Below are 13883 nucleotides of genomic sequence, written 5' to 3' on the forward strand. Positions count from 1 at the left end.
CGTGAAATAGGATTTTAGGGAGGACCGAAGCAATGAAGCGAGAGGGAGAAGAGCAACTGCCAAGTCCTCTCTACGGATTTGATGCCCCCCTCCTCACCCCTTAAACACATTCAGCCTCTACACACTCACACACACACACATGTGCAGAAAGAGAAAGAAAGAGAGGGGAATTGTGGCTGGAGAGGAAGAGCAAAGCAAAGAGGGGAGTTTACTAAGAACAACAGTGTTTGGAGCAATAACAAGGTGCAGTCAGAGAGACGGTGACCTGAACATGTGTTCCTCACCAACTCATACAACTCACTAATCCTGCCAGGGCTTTCACCAGGTGTGTGTGTATGGGCTTATAAGTGTGCTTATGTTGTAGATCATCCTCTCTAAGTGACAGACAGGGGTTGACAAGAAACAGAAACAGGAGGGAGGAGGTGGGAAACAGAGGGGCGGGACTACTCACATGGCTGTCAAAGAGGGTGATTGATTTTCCGCCCCCTGTTATCGAGGCCAGCAGCCACCAGGACCCCTAATACCCCCCTGTCTGATACTGACACACACACACACACACACACACACACACACACACACACACACACACACACACACACACACACACACAATCAGCAGCTCAATACTCAGAGACATGCAGGCCTATCAAGTATCATCTGTCTCTCCTTGCCTCTCTCTCACGTGGTCATAACAAATATGTAATCAGAATAGTTGGCTCTGTCTACACGCAGAGAGTAGAAGAAAGGGAAAACATAGTTGGCTCGGTTCGCCTGTAGCTGAGTGAGCAAAAAGGGAAACAAATCAGTTAGGAGCCCGAGCGCAGAGGAGCTGAGATGTTTCAGAAAAGCAAGATGGATGTATTTGTTCTGGGCAATTTTCTCAGATCCCATCGTGTATTATCTCTGGGCTGAAGTCTGATCTGAGGGAGGCAGCTAATCATAAAGTTGATATCCTCTGAGCTGTAGATGTTGTTCAAATATGGACATTGGAGTGTGGTGACAAACATTTCAAGGATACATCTAAACCCCTGCATTGCTGTATTTCTCGTACTTCCTCTTCCTCTCCTTCCCATTTTCTTGCCTCTTGTTCCATGCCCTCTACAAACCCTTCTTGAATGATTGCTTCTTATTTTTTTTTCAATTTTCCACAAAGGACTTGTGCAATTTTGCCATTACTCATATTATTACTGGTGGCTACAAACCGAGTCCTGGCTCCATTCCTCAGGGGTAATTGGAAACTGCAGGTGTGAGAGAGCACATTAGCATACACGAGCCTCGCATAGCACACTGCTTCAGCCCTAATGGCAGCGTGAAAAATACATCTATCACGCTAATGCCGAAGAGATGGATGTGTACTGTAGTTACACCACTGAGACCGCTCGTAAAAATGTGATATCCTGTGGTGTTAGTGAGGTTGTGCACTATTTCCCTCAAAGTGTAGTCTCTGTATATTTGTGTGTTTACTGAGCTTGAGAAAGAAGAGGTGAGCGAGAGAGAGAGAGAGAGAGAGAGGAGAGAGAGAGAGAGAGAGAGGAGAGAGAGAGAGAGAGAGAGAGAGAGGAGAGAGAGAGAGGAGAGAGAGAGAGAGAGAGAGAGACATTGAGCATCACATACTATCTGTTAATGTAAAGAAAATAGATCATATCCCAAGTGGACAGTAGATTTGATCATTTCATATATTTCTGTGTTTTTTGTCATGCTGAAAAAAACGAGTTGTTCTATTCTGGTTTAACAGATGTCACATTCTGACACTTTTTATTGCAGACTCCTGCAAAGTGCTCTGCCCATTACAGCACGCTGGGGACTGCTTTTGCAACTGTGATCAAATTCATTCAAATGCAAAAAGTATATTCAATCAACAGCAACAGGTTTCAGGGAATTCAGTTTGGCAAACCTCTTAACATTTGATCAGGAGGGGTTATTGACTTTACATACAGGAGGTCGGACGCTTTCATTCATTCAGGTTAGGCTATTTTAAAGTTACTCAAAAGTTTTACTCAGTTACTTCAATTACAAAAAGGTCATATTACATTAAGTTTTAAAGGGCAAATATTATTAGATGATTCAGTAAAAATGTTATGTGGTATGTTACATGTATTTATTTGTTTAACCATGTGCTAACTTGTGCCAAGAATTGAATTAAGACCAAGCTTAAAAGTCCAGGAAATCCAAGTTGTTGTAAAATGGAACTGATTTTGGCTTTTTATAAATAGTTTAATAAATGTTGTATTGAACAATTACAATGACTAATTGATTATGGAACAGCCAGTGGCGGTTCTACACCGCTTTCACTGATTCCAGAAATTATGATTATGCAAATTGGAGCAGAATCATACAATATTTGTGTAAGAGGACTTTTATTTATATCGAAGTAAAAAAATAGGGAAATTCAGGAAGGAAAAGAAGTGAGTGCTCGCCATACTGTCTTTTAAACGCATATCATTTTGGCATTAATCTGCTTTATTACAGTATGCTTCTGCATGTGCTTGAGATGTGAAATAACATAGCGCTCTAATCCAGCCTATATAGTTTCCTCTGTGTTTACCATGAACTTGTCCTATACTATGAAACTTTATGAAGATGAAGCCAGCTTAAAATGTGTGAGATGGAATAAAAGAACAGCAGGGATATTCAATTCACAAGTATTGTAAGGTAATCATAATTGTCATGAGTAATCGCAGGTATATGTTGAGTGCCACTGTGGTTCAATTTGCCACCGAAAGAATGAGAGAAATTTAAAGCAGGGCAACTAATTTCTTCCTAAGAGGTGAAATAATGACCCATTTAGCCCCCCCACAGCGTGTGCACCCCTTAAACGTGCTAACCATAGTGTTATTACCATATCCACTCACACACACACTTGCAGGGTCTTTCTTTGTCCTGCCCGCTCTCTGCAGTTTTTCTTGTCTACAGAACAGTGCAGAAACAGCTTGTTAAACAGTGACATTCATTGACTCCCAGCCCCCCCCCGCTGAGCACCTCTCACTGCAGCCAGGCCTTCATGAGAGCGGACAGCCATCACCCCACTTCCTCAGAAAAGCTACATCACCTCACAGAGCATGCATGTGTACTGTGAATGCAGAAGGATACATAAACAGGTCAAAACATGTAATTAAAGAAGAGAGAAAACATGGTTTGACCCACCTGTTCCTTTGTTGTTACGGACATGAAACCCATCATGACTTCAGACGAGAAACACTGTTCTTCTATCTGTGAGAATGATGTGCTTCAGCTTTGCGTCTTGTCCTCTTTTGTCCTTCTTTATCTCTCGTTTTCATATTTAGCTAAGATGTAGTGCCAGCTGATTGCATCAATTTAGCTGATGAAGTTACAGGTGTATAGTGTGTGCAGTGGCTAACGGATAATAATTAAAGTAGAAAATATAGATCCTGTCTTTGGTTTTTACTACTACGAATAAATAATATTGAAGCTACGGTCTGTACAGTATGAAACAGTTTCATTATTATTAATTGTATAGCCTATTGTCTACTTAGCCTATTCAAAAGTTAAGTGAATAAAGCTGGAGATCATCTAATGCTGTACTTGATGTGACACTAAATAAAAACAGTGATGAAACCCATCATGATTTCCTTTGCATCTTGTCCTATTTTTAATATTACAAGGAGGTTGTGTAGCTCAGGCTCATTGACTTCTTCCTGGATCCATTGTTTTATAAATCAGCAGCTAATAAATCACAAGTGCCAGCTGATTGCATCAATTAAGCTGATGAAGTTACAGGCGTATAGTGTTGGTGACACACATTAACACCCAAAGCTCTCAACATCACGTCAACAACTTCAGTATCTTAGAAGCTTTTAGACCGAATAAGGGTTATGCTCTTTTAAGATGTCCTATTTACTTATTTCTGTGTTTTGTCAAAAGACAAATGTCTGATAAATGAATTGTCTTCAACATTTTCTCTCCAAATCCAAGTCAAAAAAAGGTTTCATAACATATATTATTTATTTTACCTGCGAGACATCATGTTTTGGCGTCTGTTTTCACGGGTCAACAGTATATCTCTTACGTGTTTTCAGACCTTACAGCTAATACAGAAGATGTTATCATTGGAAATAAAACAGCAGCAGGCAGGTGTCTGTTTCAGGACTGGGATGAACTTTGACCATAGGAGGTGTTTTTATGAAAGAGATCAAATGAGACAAAAATAATTGGTGGTGATGCTTAATGTCTGCAGTTATAGGGAAATATAGTAGTACTGGAGATTTGACAAATAATACCAAACTCTCGCTTTAGTTTTCATTAAAAATGTGGTTAAAAAGCTCTTGTATGTGTGTGTATGCACCTGTAATTGTGTGCATGTTGTTTTCCTCACAGGAGGTCAGAACACTACTGTGCTGACTGACTGTGAAGGATTATTATGGGATTAAGGGTGTCTCAGTTACCACGGTGAGATGATAATCACAGTGGCTGTCCTCTGATCTCTACAGGGATAGCAGCGTCAATCACACCGGAGACACTCAGGAGACGAGAGGCAGCTCTGCTGTGAACACGTGTGTGTGACCGGGCGTTACATGTGGATGTTTTGTGTGAGTCATCTGTCAGGTAGAGGGAGGAGGAGGAGGGTTAAAAAAAAAAGAAGATTTTTTTTTTCTCCAGGCGGCAGTTGAGTGAATTTATGTTTTATTGAAATTAAATATGGCCCTCTCCTCCCTCCCTGCCTCCAGATGGTCCCTGTGGAGAGAGGGTGATTATCTGGCCCATCTGAGCCAGGGAACCTGAGAGTGTTGATGTTGGGTGGGCAGTGCGGTGCCACGCCAAGCCTCCTGTCCCCAGGAGCCTGAACACGATCCTCTTTACCTGCCCCCCTGTTCGTGGTGCTCCCCCTCCCTCCTCCTGCACCGCACCACCGGCTAGACTTACTGCGACTCCCCCCTCCCCCTCCTCCCCACCCTGGGATAGACTTTCCTCCACCTGACAAGGCTTGGCCTGGATTACAGGAATACCTGGACAGGTAGTGAGGAAGGTGTCAAGTGCATGCATGTGTTTGTACATGGGGCGGAGGATGAAAAGAGAGGGGAGTTTGTGATGTTTAGAGAAAAACTGCATATTCTTATTCGAACTGAGACGTGATTTTACCTTGGCAGTTAGCTAGCAGTTTCTCCAAAAAACATACAGGAAACACACAGTACCTTTAGGATGTTTATCTGAAGTTTTTGTTAAACTGATTTCCAGAAAAAACACACATTTACAAAGTGTAATGAGTCTGACCCTTGTTGTCTCATTAACCAACACTGAATCATTATTAATGTACATAAAAAACACTCAAACATCATATTTCTAGTAACGATTAGCATGAATGCTATCTCTTGACAAGCTAACGCGATTAGCATTGTCATTATTTCAAATTTCCAGAAATATTTGACACAAAAATATCTGAGTACTTACAGACATGTTGTTCAAGGTTCAGCGGAGACAAATGAATGAGAAGAGAAATAAAATACTGTTGTGCTTCATAGACATCATGCTTGTTGGGCACCTGGCAGAGCACTCTGTTCCAAAGTCCTCTTCAGTAATCCCATGAATAAATAAGCAGGGGTCACCAGCTAATAAAGTCTTCTCGTTTTGATTTTCAATCTTCTCTCTTTCTTTTCTCCCTCCCTCCATCTTTTCGTCCTGCCTGCTAATTAGGCCAGGTCTTGGGTTTCCCCGTCATGTGTGATATGAGTTTATCAGAGCGGCCTGTCAGGGGTCACAGAGCGGTGGAGTCGGACCAGACAGCAGCCTGAGCCGCGTACAAACTCAGCCATGACAGAAGAGCTAACTAGCTAACGGATCAGAGTTAAAAGAGATGCTATATGTTTTGTTTTTACGCTCAGGAGCTGCTAAAAGGCTCAGCAGAAGACAATACGTGATGATGGGAGGACTCAATTATATTACAGCTTCTGTACAGTATGTAACCGCCTCATTATTACCACTACTGTAGCAGTAAACAAGTACCACTTGGCCTACTATTTCATTCAAAAGTTAAGTGAATAAAGCCGAAGGTCCCCTAATGCTGTACTTGATGTGACACTAAATAAAAACACTTCACAGGTTTTTATAGAAAATGTTCTGCTGAGCACTTTTTGTGTTTGAGGACCCATTTCTAAAAGAGGGTGACTACCTGCGAACTCAATGTTCACAGTGTTTTATTCCTGATTTTATTTGACAATGTCTTTATTGTTTCTATTTGAACCACTCTCTATTTAATGTGACACAAAACAAGCAAAAAAATTGACTATAAGAAGTCTGATCACTTGAACTTCACTTTTTCTTTTACTGGTAGTTTTTATTCTCCAATCAGAAAGATTTGAATGAATATGAATAGATACTTGAGAATGTGTATTTCTCAAATATGTCCTTCTTTTTACAGATATACATATTTATTTTTATTTAAATATTTCGTTTTGTCTCATGCATTGCATTGAGTGACATATTTACCAATGCCCACAATGAGGTGACCATATAGCCTGGAATATATGTGAGTTTTAGAGCATTGTTGCTGTTGAATTAAATAAAAGATATGCGTCTTGGTATCATATAATAGAGTGTGTTCTTTCCAACTCTTCCAAACTTCCCACATACTTTCATAAAGTCTGTCTTTGTAGCAGATTTCTAAACAGGTTTTAAATGTATGGCTGCTGTAGAAAAATGTCAAGAGTTTCATAAATTAAACATCACAGTCAAGTTAAATTAAATTAGATATTCATAATGTTAAATCTTTTACGACTTTGCTCTATCATATTCAAGGACATAAACAACACTGAACATCTTTTAGCTTCAATAGATTTCAATTGTATTTTCTTGTGCAGCATTTACTATGTTGTAATTCAATATGGGACATTTTAAATGAGCAACTGTTGTATTGGACTTCTGCTTACCTACGTAAGTTTGAGAAACCAGCTCGAGTGCGCTTAGAATTTGAAAATACACAACCGGAGAAAATCTGCCACTTCCTTATAGAGCCCCTCCTCCAACACACACGAACGCGCACATGACCAATGAGGGCACGAGATAAGTTTGTGCACAGATGGAAGGCTGACAGGCAGGTAGGCCATCCAGTTATTTTAGCCGGGCCGGCTAAAATGATTGGTCTATACGGCTTCCACAGATGACATTTTTTTATGGATTTGTTGTCAAAGCACTTAAGATATTCATTGCTATGGGGATGTTAAGAGCATTCCATGGAATATAACAAAAAGTGTATCTCGAGCCGGTTTCTCAAACTTACCTACCCTACCTTTAATTTTAAATCTCTGCTTCTATTTTCTGTTTTCTTCTGCTGCATCACATCAGGGATGCGCGGCAGAGCATTCAAAAGAGGGCAGTGTAAGCACACATGCGGCTTTGCTCCAGGCTTTTCCTCTATTTCAGCATCTATCTCTCACATGTAGGCTACAACGGATAAACCTCACTTGCGTCTATTCAGTTCCACTCTCCATCATTGCAAATCAAACCTTTAACAGCAACTTGTTTTTTGTCCCCAAATGATATATCTGTCAAGACAAAATGACTGAAGAAATTAAAATAAAAGAAGTAGGCCTATGACTAATATGCTGTAATTTCAACAGTCAAAGTGAGAACCCAGCGGTCAAGCTGTGCAGAAAAATCAGCACCTGGTAATTGCTGCTCCACCCACTGACCCCGGTGCAGCGTGCATCTGCAAAACCCGTGACTACGTGTAGGAAAATTGCTTCATAGTTAGTGCATTATTGTTTCAGTGATCGCGGAGAGGTTGCTTTCCCCTGGCCCTGGGTGGCATCATTAACACCGCCTGGAGTTACACGTTTAAATCAGATGGCATTGTCACAGGTGTAACTACTGCTGTTCATGCATGTGATTAATGTCCCCCTTTTTTTGATTAATTTCCTACGCTGGCTGAGGAGCCCTCGCGTTTATGATTAATGAACCTGCAGCCTAATATAATTTAACGGTGGATGTTTTGTGTGTGTGTGTGTGTGTGTGTGTGTGTGTGTGTGTGTGTGTGTGTGTGTATGGTCAAGTTCAAGCTTAAGGAAATCTCCTGTCATTGTCTTAAAAGCCTCATTCACTGAAAAAACTGAAACGTTGACTTTAATTAAATGTAATATGTCAACCAATTTCCCATCACTGTATTAGGTTATACCTAATATTTTTTATTTAAACGTAATGTTATTGCTTTCAACTAACCTAATACAGTTATGTGAAATCTGTTGCTATAATACATTTAATTAGAGTCAACGTTTCAGTTTCTTCCGTGCTGTTCGAGGAGATTATATCCCTGCTACAGTAAATCTTGGAGACAAAGACACAGACACTGGCTCAGCCCTCACATGTGAAGTTAGTTGCCGGCTGACACATAAATCCACACACACTGACGTAGCTCTGGTCTCATGGGTTTTAACTTCATCGCTGCCTGAGGGCTGGGAAGGGTGCGAACAAACCAGAGCCGCACACACACCTGAAGGACCGGGGACAATGTGTGCGGCTTGGTTATACTCACTGTTGACCTTTTGATGTCTAAGTCAATACTCTCTCTTTTCCCCTTCGTCCCTCTCCACCCCACCTTCCCCATCTCCACCGGCGGTGACAGAGACGGAGGACACAGGGGTCTGTAATTAGCTGGCTGACCCCGGGGTTGGGTTGTGTGACCCTAGCAGCCGTGAAGCGCAAGATCCAGGGGCCGATCAGATGAGTAGTTCTGAGGGATCGCTGGTTGAAAGACAGCCGCCCGCGAGCCCCGGCCAACCCCGTCACATTAGCCCAGAGACAGGAGCCCAGCTGCCGGGACAAACTGAGCCACAAACACCTGTGTGAGGCAGAGGACAGACATACAGAGGTGGGAAACGTCATCAGATCCTGTACTTGAATAAAAGTAAAGGTACCCGAGTGTTGGAATACTCTGTTACAAGTAAAGTCCTGCAATCTGAATGTTACTCAGGTAAAAGTATAGGCATCAACATATACATAAAGTACCAAAAGTAAAAGTCCTCATTAGGCAGATTGACCCATTCCAGAATAATACATTTTATGTTTTGATTATAAATATTGATGCATTCAAGTGTTATCAAAGCTGTTAAAGGTGCAGCTAGTTTAATCACTTTGTATACTGTAGGCTAGCTTGTGTAATTTTAAATGAAGTCTTATTGAAGTGTTGATTATATTTTAGATCATTAACCCAAATCTGCAAAGTAACTAAAGGTATGAAATAGGTCCTAACACTATTGAATTGTAGTGAAGAAGTATAAAGTAGCATTAAATGGAAATGCTCAACTACCACAAAATTGTACTTAATTAGAGTACTTGAGTAAATGTACTTAGTTACTTAACACCACTACAAACACACAGACATGCTTTTTCTACATCCACAGACACCCATGCAACTATGAAAACACACCACTCAAGGAAGGGAGGAGGAGGTGGAGGGGAAACCTGAGCCAGGTGGGGGGGGAGGGAGGAGCAGTGCTGGCCCTTGGTCAAGTGCCTTGTATTCCACAAACAGGCCGCATCCAGTTACACTCTACCTGAGACGCCGAGCCCGAGGAGAGGATTCAAAGAGAAGCTTGTGGAGCTCCTTCCCTTTGGTGCGTCTCCTTCGGCTAATGGAGATTTCACTCTAAGAAAAATACATTTCTGGGGATTTGGTGGAAATCAAGACATTCTTTTCAGTCAGTTCATGAGTAATTGTGTTTTCTCTCTCTCTCCCAGCTGCAGAAGTATTAAAAGCATGGGTGTTGCAGAGATACCTAGGAGCAGGTTGATAATTGGTAAATGTGCCTCCACCGCTCACTACACTAATTAAAAGCAGCGAGATGGGAGAAAGGGAGAGAGTGCCATCAAGGACACGCTGGGAGATATTCACCTGAGACGCCGCAGTCACCGAGGCTCCGGGCACATCAGGGTGACCTGAACGCCGGCGCTGTTTGAAGTTGTGAAGGAGAAAAGAAGAAAAAAAAGAGACAAAAGTGTCTGGAGCTCAAACTACTGCCCTTGGGGGAATAAAGAGATATAGAGAGGAGAGGAGATGAAAAGAAAGTAAAGAGAGGAAGATATGTGCAGAGAGAAACATGTTTTGGATTGAGAGGTTGAAGAGGAAAGAGTCTCTGTGTGAAAGTTGAGGCCTCCTCTTTAGGATGCTTATTATTTAGCCCTCATTCATTTGTTACCTCTCTGAAGTCATCATGTTTACACAAGCTGTTACTGCCATTTCCCTGTCGTCTAACCCTCTGCTGTTTTTCCTCCTTCTTTCCCCTCGTTCTTTGTCTTTCTCCTGCTGGTTGGAAATCTGCAAGGCTTGCTCATCGGCGCCAGCCTCTGTTAATCCCCTCCCAAAGCACCTTAGCAACGCTAGGAATTTAGAGATGCTAAAAAAAAACACACGACGACAACAACTGTTCTTAACACTGGGCTCATATTGGCAAGAGTGGCCACATCTTGAGATGTGTGTGTTTTCCATAAGTAGTTCAGAACAATCTGGAAGGGTGTGATAACCGAGGATCTCTCAAGAGTGTGTGTGCGTACATGTGTGTGTGTGTGTGTCAGGATGCGTGTGTGCACAAAATGGAAATGTATGTTTATGGGATATAGTTCCTACAACACGAGCAACCTGGTAATCACTGCATGTAGTCACCTGAGATACTCATTATCTAGTCCCTGTTGTGTACACACACACACACACACACACACACACACACACACACACACACACACACACACACACACACACACACACACACACACACACACACACACACACACACACACACACACACACACACACACACACACACACACACACACACACACACACACACACACACACACAGCGGTGAAACAACTTGTGTTATCATAAGCCAAACTTTGAAGTTTGCCAAATGCCTCGATGAAAAAAAGAAAGAAAATCAATAAAGCAAGGTTACAACGCTCGTAGCAATTATGCCGTTAGTTATTTTCATTTGTTGGCTTTTGCAGTTTTCACACATCAACACAGATCACCCCCACCTCTCTCTTTCTCTCTACCTAAAATCAATTACTTAGGGGCAATGGTAAAATAATTGAGGGCGCATTAAGGCCTTGAAATTAATACATAGTTAAAACTTTTCAATAACTTCTCACTTTGAAATATTAATTTACCTCGCAAATTGAATGTGAAAAAAAGGATGAGAAGCACAATGTTTTATTATTAGGCAGCAATAAGATGCAAGTTTTATTTAATATGTTTTTTCAGCAAAAGCCTAGACAACAAAGTGTACAATGTTAGCGCATAACAAAGACCTGTCTCACAATATGATAATCCAGGAAGAAAAATGTAATAATATTATTTTTTTCAAATTTAAAACATAAATATACATAACATAAAGCTTCATGCACTAGAAATATGTTAATCGACACCTAGGATGAAATGAGAATAATAAATGATTATATTCTGCTTCTCTACAGAAAAGAAGTTAAATGAGAATGACCTGTTTCCCACTGACGGAGCTTCTCTGTTCCCCTTGTTCCAGATCAGTATGTTTGTTATTCGGGCCGGTCACACATTAAATACACTCAAGGCTGTAGAAATATTCATTACAGGCATTTTGACGGATTTTACAAATCTGAAAATGCAGCGGCTTCTTGCCAACTGAGGGACTAAGAGTATTAAGACACTGAAGCTGGCTCCAGTGAAAGGGAAAGGGGAACTGGGTTTTCTTTTTCTTTTGGTTGCAAAAATGGGCTGGTGTTTCTGAATATCTATTTTTTTCTTTTTTACAGCTCGTCTTTCAAATAAGATAAAATAAACTCACCACATGCTCTGAAATCCAACACTGCACTTAGCTATAAAACACGGGGCAATAGGAGAAAGGGATGTGTGTAATTAAGGGGTTTATAGTAGGTAGCATCACATGGGAAAGAGTGAATGGAGGAAATTTGGGGCTCTGACTGTCGCTGACATTTTCCTAAAGGTCTTTTCTCCCACAGCACCTATCTTCTAGTGCTCCACGTAATGATGGGCTGCCAGCAGAGGAGACAAGGCGCTATCTGTTAATCACAGGCCCACAGTGATCCATGTCCACTGGTGATAGCCATGATGGACAGTTTGCTGCAAGAGAGAGACAGACAGAGAAAAGAGGGAGATGGACAAAGAGAGGATATTGATTTGTAGCGGGATCAAATGTCAATAAATAAAGCAGAACAGAGCAAATATAACCCTGTAGTTTCAAAAATATGTCTATATAACAAACATATATTGTGTATTATAACATTAACAGATGAAAAAATGTAACACATAAGCACATGGTTCAGTCAGAATACTGAATAGCCAGCAGGTTATCACATAAATTACTCAAATGTATCCCGCTGCTTAAAGAGTCTGATAGCTGACAACAATCTAATGGCCGTGGAAACAAATTGAGTAGGGTTATAATCATTAAGAACAATTTATCTGCTCCTTTTGGACATACTGCTGTGACATACACATATTTCACTTGTTCCAATCTGACGCATCTAAACAACCCGGTTTGTTGATCACTTGACCCCCGCAGGGTCCAAAGGTCAGCCCGGTTCAAACAGCTATCAGCGTGCAGCAGGCACCATAAAACTGCTGTTTCTGGTTTGAACTCTTTGACCCCACATTAACCTCATTCTCTTCCACAAGGAGAATTATCACCTGCCAGCGAGGAGCAGAAATCCTTTACAGCATCTGGTGGGTACGCATGTGTGCAAGCCAGTGATAGAGAGACACTGCAGGTGTGTTGTTCAGCGCTCTCTATTGAGTGGATGGTGGAGTTAGTGAGAGTCAGTGAGGGTAAGAGACTTTCAGTCAAACAGCGACCTGCAAAGTGTATAAGAACAGGACTAGAAATTGCAAAGAGACTCACATTTTTCATTGCCATCTCCTGATTTCCTCTCAGTGTCACAAATATGCCATATTTCTCCTGATTTATGACAAGTTCTACCCTTTTCTTCTTCTTCTCTTTGTTTTCACAACCCCCCCCCCCTACTGGCACTTTAAAGTGTATTTAAGCCATATGTCTCTGAAACGTGTAGTTTTTCCTCCCAGTCTTTTTTTTAAGACTTGCAGAAGGTTTATTATATATTTTTTGTAATTCAAGGGTTCAAGGTTCTTTATTGTCAAACTGACATAGCTACAGAGTAATTATGTTGTTGAAAATCTTCAACATAATTCTTTGTAACCTACCATATCGTGATAAACACTTATTTTTGTGGGCCGACACACCAGTTTTGGTTTGGAAATTGTCCCTCAGTGATCACTCATGTACCATAGTAGCGGAATAATTTATATTTTGATGTGATGACACTATATTAAAAGTCAGATGATTGACGAAGTGATTACAATTCATTCTGATGTAAAAAATGAATTGGGTAACAATTTTCAAAGCAATCGATCAAATATTTTTGAGCCAATTCAATGAAGTATATTTACTGTGGTCTCAACAAAGAAGTCAGGTAACGGTTTAAATGTATGTCCAAAATGTCATCACTTAAAGGTGGGGTATGTCATTTTGGAGAAACCAGCTCGAGTGCGCTAGAATTTGAAAATACACAACCGGAGAAAATCTGCCACTTCCTTACAGAGCCCCTCCTCCAACACACACGAACGCGCACATGACCAATGAGGGCACGAGATAAGTTTGTGCACAGATGGAAGGCTGACAGGCAGGTAGGCCATCCAGTTATTTTAGCCGGGCCGGCTAAAATGATTGGTCGTGCTTTTTACAGTACTACGGCTTCCACAGATGACATTTTTTTATGAATTTTTTGTCAAAGCACTTAAGATATTCATTGCTATCGGGATGTTAAGAGCATTCCATGGAATATAACAAAAAGTGTATCTCGAGCCGGTTTCTCAAACTTACCTACCCCACCTTCACTTAATAATGGTGTGTTTATCTTATGGCCCAG

At 41.1% G+C, this 13883-nt stretch overlaps 1 protein-coding gene across 2 annotated transcripts in view; it reads right to left on the reverse strand.

The window, feature by feature from the left end:
* Positions 1 to 11183: 11183 nt before the first annotated feature.
* sox1a (SRY-box transcription factor 1a) overlaps positions 11184 to 13883 on the reverse strand; it is a 75274-nt gene continuing 72574 nt past the window's right edge. For both annotated transcript variants that reach the window (XR_004555695.1, XM_034128387.1), the window contains one exon: positions 11184 to 12060. The gene's annotated coding sequence lies outside the window, so the exon portion shown is untranslated. The remainder of the gene's footprint in view (positions 12061 to 13883) is intronic.

Source organism: Trematomus bernacchii, unplaced genomic scaffold (genome assembly GCF_902827165.1).
Source record: "Trematomus bernacchii unplaced genomic scaffold, fTreBer1.1, whole genome shotgun sequence".
NCBI classification, from domain to species: Eukaryota; Metazoa; Chordata; class Actinopteri; order Perciformes; family Nototheniidae; genus Trematomus; species Trematomus bernacchii.